General features: G+C 53.1%; 1 pseudogene; it reads left to right on the forward strand.

The window, feature by feature from the left end:
* The first annotated feature begins 480 nt into the window (after positions 1-480).
* Positions 481-1,556, forward strand: LOC133282358 (olfactory receptor 14C36-like; annotated as a pseudogene).
* Positions 1,557-5,924: the final 4,368 nt, after the last annotated feature.

A 5,924-nucleotide genomic window follows, 5' to 3' on the forward strand; every position in this document is an offset into this window, starting at 1 on the left:
GGAGGGTGCGTTCAGGCAGCTCTCTTGGGGTCTACCACTGGAGGTGGCTGCTGGCTGTGCTCTGCTGCCCACAGCCCTTTGCTTCTCAGCGTGAGAGCTCTGTGGACTGTCCTTTGAAACCGTTCTCCCCTGCTTTCAGCACAGGACAGGTGTTTGTGGGGGTTCTTAAGATCAATTTGTGTGTGTGAAGGCACCTTACAGGCAGTGCAAGTTTGAGCACAGGGCAAGTGGGAGAGGACTGATGGACACTGCAGCTCTCTTGGTTCTGCAAAGAACTGAGACTTTTGGCCTGATGCAATGCTCTTCTGATTGTACCTAGGAAGAAGCCTCAGCAGGGTAATGACATGACTGGTGATGACGCTGAACCTCCCCTCTCCTGCTATTATGTGCTCAGTTGTGAATGTGTAAACTGAACTTCTCTATCTGACATCCCTCCTGTCCTGACCTGTCACAGCCTTTTTCTCCTCTGACACTGCCCCATGCCCAGAGGCAGCAGATGTGCAACGGCAGCTCCATCACCCACTTCCTCCTCCTGCCATTCGCACGCACGCGGGAGCTGCAGCTCTGCCACTTCTGGCTCTTCCTGGGCATCTCCCTGGCTGCGCTCCTGGGCAACGGCCTCATCATCACCAGCACAGCCTGCGACCAGCGACTCCACACCCCCATGTACTTCTTCCTCCTCAACCTCTCCCTGCTGGACCTGGGCTGCATCTCCACCATTGTCCCCAAATCCATGGCCAATTCCCTCTGGGGCACCAGGGCCATCTCCTACACAGGCTGTGCTGCACAGCTCTTTTTCTTTCTCTTTTTTCTCATAGCTGAGTTTTATCTCCTCACTGTCATGTCCTACGACCGCTACGTGGCCATCTGCAAGCCCCTGCACTATGGGACCCTCCTGGGCAGCAGAGCTTGTGTCCACATGGCAGCAGCTGCCTGGGGCACTGGGTTTCTCAATGCTCTGCTGCACACGGCCAATACATTTTCACTGCCCCTCTGCCGAGGCAATGCTGTGGAGCAGTTCTTCTGTGAAATCCCCTAGATCCTCAAGCTCTCCTGCTCACACTCCTACCTCAGGGAAGTTGGGCTTCTTGTGGTTGCTGCCCTGATTGCTGTTGGCTGTTTTGTTTTTATTGTGGGGTCCTATGTGCAGATCTTCAGGGCTGTGCTGAGGATGCCCTCTGAGCAGGGACGCCATAAAGCCTTTTCCATGTGCCTCCCTCACCTGGCCGTGCTTTCCCTGCTTCTCAGCACTGCCACACTTGTCTACCTGAAGCCCCCCTCCATCTCCTCCCCATCCCTGGATCTGGTGGTGTCAGTGCTGTACTCGGTGGTGCCTCCAGCAGTGAACCCCCTCATCTACAGCCTGAGGAACCAGGAGCTGAAGGATGCTGTGAGGAAGCTGGTGACCAGATGTGTTTCAGCAGATATACACTGCTCGCTTTACCCTTGAAAGGGCTTCCAGTGTAGGTCATGACAGGCCATGTCTGTCTTTCCTGCTTTACATTTGTTTTCCTATTTCAATCTGTGATGATGTTGTCTTCATAGAAATGTCAGTTTTCATCTCCTAATTAAGTTGCCACTCGTGTTGTGTGACCCACAGACTTTGTGTCACTCTGGTCTCTGATTGTATTTAAGGGAAATAAATTATCATGCAGCAACTTCTTCTCTGTGATATGTCCTCACACGGCAGGAATGAAGGGGAATGAAAGCAGCTTTCTGGCTGCTCCAGCTGTGGGATGGCTGCTCTGTGCCTGCAGCAGGAAGAGCTCTTGGGGAGCCCAATGAATGGGGCTGTTGTGCTGGTGTGGGGAGATGGGATGGCATGGGGGGGGTGGGGGTCAGAGCTCTCAGGGTGTCCTGGGCAGGAGAGCAGGGGACACAGGGGTCCCTGCAGGGGACTGCTCTGCAATGGCACAGGCTGGGGCTGCCTGGCTGAGAACAGCCCATGGGAAAGGTCTGGGTGGGCAGGAGCTGGACAGGAGGCAGCAAGGGAGGACAGCAGCATCGTGGGCTGTATGAACAGGAGCACGGCAGGAGAACAAGGGAAGGGATGATCTGGAATCCTCCATCCAGGTTTCAGATCCCCAGTTCAAGAGTGGGTTTAGTAATGAGCTCATGGGGACCTGAGATCTTGGGAAGGGAAGGCTGTTGGGGACTGGCTGCCTGTAGCGGCAAGGAGGACATGGAGAATACAGAGCCAGGCTCCTCACCATGGTGCCTGGTAGGAGGACAAAAGGCAGTGGGGGACAGTGACAGAGGAGAGGTTCAGCCAGGACAGAAGGAAACCTTGTTCCCATCGGCTCAGGCAAGTGCTGCATCAGGTCACCCAGAGAGGCTGTGCAGTCTCTGGCCTTAAGGATTGCCAACTCAGCCTGAATCAAGCCTTGAACCACTTGCTCTGACTCTGCTCCTGACAGGTTCGACCTGAGACCTCCTGGGGTCCCTTCCAACCTCTGTTCACTTCTGATCCTACAATGATTGGCTTATGAAGGGTCACAAAGATGCTCTAAGGGCTGGAACACATCTCCAATGGAAACAGGCTGAGAGATGTGGGTGTTCAGCCTGGAGAAGAGAAGGCTCCAGGGAGATATCTTAGCAATCTCTCCATACCTAAGCAGGGCCTACAAGAAATGTGGAGAGGGGTTTTTGCAAGGGCCTGCAGTGACAGAACAAGGGGGAATGGCTTTAAGCTGAAAAAAGGAAGATTCAGCTTAGACATTCAGATGAAGTTGTTCCCTTTGAGAGTGGTGCGACACTGGCACAGGGTGCCCAGAGAAGCTGTGTCTGCCCCATCCCTGGCAGTGTTCAAGGCCAGGTTGGATGGAAGTCAGCTTTGTTCTGAAGCAGTGCTTTGTCCACCTCTGATGTTCACAAGGGATGACAGATGAAATCCAACTTCATTGTAAAGTTCACTACTTGTACTCATGACTCAAGTGAGTCTGGGCTGCACAAGAGAGGCTCAGCATGGCCTTAGAGTCATTTGGACTGTGCTATTTATTTACTGGCATAACACGTTTGGGGGGGGGGGACAGGACTATAAAACATTCTTTGTATGACATAAAATCAGAACAATATTGAAACAGGGAGAAGTTCTCAGCTCCTTATAGCTTAGTGCAGAGCAAGGAGGGCTGCAGTGTCCATCAGTCCTTTCCCATTTGCCCTGTGCTTACAACACTTGTGTATGATGCCTTCACACACAAACTGATCTTAAGAACCCCCACAAACACCTGTCCTGTGCTGAAAGCAGGGGAGCATGGTTTCAAAGGGCTGATCAGGGAGCTCTCATGGGGAGAAGCAAAGGACTGTGCCCAGCAGATCATGGCCAGCAGCCACCTCCAGTGCCAGACCCCAAGAGAGCTGCCTGAACGCACCCTTCCCAGGGCTGGGCTGCACTTTCCCCCCACTCCCTGCCCATCCATATCTCTGCTGCCTGGAGCTGTCCCTGCCAGGAGCTGCTGCTCTGTGCCCAGCTCTGCTCCCTCTCAGTGCTCCCAGAGCCCATGCCATGGGCTGTGTGCTCAGCTCTGCCCTGCACACCCCTCCCGGCAGCAGGGCTCTGCCCAGGGGCATCTCTGCCTCTGCAGGAACCTCACACCTGGCACTCAATGGATCCATCAGTGGTGAATGGAGAAACATGGTCAGCCCCTGAGGAAAGCCTTGAGAGCTTCTTAGGTCTTCAGTTAGTTACTGGTGGCAATGAGCAGTGTGTAGGGAGGTGAGAGAGGGTGGAGGGAAGTCAGCAAGAAGCAAGGTGATGGTTCAGGGCTTTAACAAATCCTTACAAGCACGACAGAGCCCAGCAATGGAGAGCAGTTGGTGTCGGTAGGTGGAGGAGGAGTAGGTGTTCCTGGAGTGTGGCTGCAGGCCCTGGACAGACCAGAGGCTATCTGAGAACTTTCCCTCATGGGAACATGCCTCAGCGTGGCACATGGGGAATGCCCACTGCTGGGGGTGCCTGAACGCTGCTCATATTGCCCCATGAGCCCACCTTCCTGTCTCCCTCTCTTGCACTACCCAAACTTGCCTGGAATGCAGGATCCATCCCTGAGCCTGGGGAATGCAGGAATGCTCCAGGAGTCCCTGCAGGGGGACCAGCCTCTGCCCAACCGGCTCGGGGAGGTCCCTCACAGGCTGCTCTTCCTCAGTGCCTTTGGTCCGGAGGTGGAGCATACGAGGGGTCACAGCTCAACCTGGGCAATGGAACAGGGCGCCACGGCCACATACAAGGAGTGGAGAGGGACTGACATTGGCACAGCAGAGAATCATGGAATCCCAGAGTGGGTTAGGGTGGAAGGGATCTTAAAGCTCATTGAAAGCACTACGACAGGTAGGGACATCTTCCACTAGAACAGGTTACTCATGTGGTCACTCCCGGAGCACCCCTGGGTGCACAGTGCCACCCCAATAACAGCACAACCCCCCCCAAACCACCTTGTCCTGCTTCTCCTATGGGATACAGGGTCAGAGCCTCAAAACAGACCCAAAACAGGACAAAAACACCCCAAAAAAAACAGCCCAAAACCATCTTCTCCTGCTTCTCCTATGAAACTCAGGGTCAGAACCAAAAAACAGCCACACAAACAGGACAAAACCACCCCAAAACCACCCAAAACAAAACCAAAACACCCCCAAACCACCCCAAAACTATCCCAAAACCACCTTATCCTGCTTCCCCTGTGGGATACAAGGTCAGAGCCCCAAAAATGGACAAAAAAAGCCCCAAAGCACACCCAAAACCAGCCCAAAAATGCCTTCTCCGCCTTCTCCTACGGGATATAGGGTCAGAACAGCCGTAGAACAGCCCAAAAACAGGGGAAAACCAGACCAAAACATGCAAAGAAAACCACAAAAAAGGCCAAAATCACCCCAAAATCACCTTGTCCTGCTTCTTCTTTGGAATACAGGGTCAGACCCCCAAAAAGACCCAAACAGGACTAAACAGCCCAAAACAACTCCCAAAACAACCCCAAAACACCCAAAAAAACCCCTAAAACTACTTTATCCTGCTTCTCCTATGGGATACAGGGTCAGACCCCCAAAACAGACCCAAAACAGGACAAAACTAACCAAAAACACCCACAAAACACCACCAAACAACACCAAAACCACCTTGTCCTGCTTCTCCTGTGGAATACAAAGTCAGAGCCCCAAAACAAACCCAATAGAGGCAAAAACCAGGCCCAAACCAACCCAAAACCCAGAAAACAGCCAAAACCACCCCAAAACCACCTTGTCCTGCTTCTCCTATGGGATACCGGGTCAGACCTCAAAAACAGGACAAAAACAGCCCACACCCACACCAAAACCAACTTCTCCTGCTTCTCCTGTAGGATATAGGGTCAGAGCCCCAAAAGAGAGGCATAAAACAGGAGAAAACCCAAAACCACCGAAAAAAACAAAACAAACCCAAACCACACCAAAAACACTTTGTCCTGCTTCTCCTAGGGGATACAGGGCCAGAGCCTCAAAACAGCCAAAAACACCCACAAAACAGGAGAAAAACAGCCCCAAACCACCTTGTCCTGCTTCTCCTGTGGGGTACAGGGTCAGAGCCCCAAAATAGCCCCAAAAGAGAACAAAACCACCCCAAAACATACCAAAAACCATGCCAAAACCACCTTCTCCTTCATCTCCTGTGGGATACAGGGTCAGAGCCCCAAAACAGACCCAAAACAGGCCAAAACCAAAACAAAACAGCCAAAACAGCCCTTCAGAAAACCACAACCACCCCCAAAAACACCTTATCCTGCTTCTCCTGTGGGATACAGGATCCATCCCTGAGCCTGGGGAATGCAGGAACCTCCTGCAGTGGAGGTGCAAAGCTTCTGTGAGACACTTGTGAGTGCGGGCAGAGAGCGGGGTGTGCGCAGCAGAGAGGGTGCTACAGGCAGGAAGCTGTCCCAGATGGAGCGCCCTGTCCCCAG

Source organism: Pezoporus flaviventris, unplaced genomic scaffold (assembly GCF_033815535.1).
Source record: "Pezoporus flaviventris isolate CSIRO_AGI_PZ_B2104156 unplaced genomic scaffold, CSIRO_AGI_Pfla_v1 ptg000116l, whole genome shotgun sequence".
NCBI classification, from domain to species: Eukaryota; Metazoa; Chordata; class Aves; order Psittaciformes; family Psittacidae; genus Pezoporus; species Pezoporus flaviventris.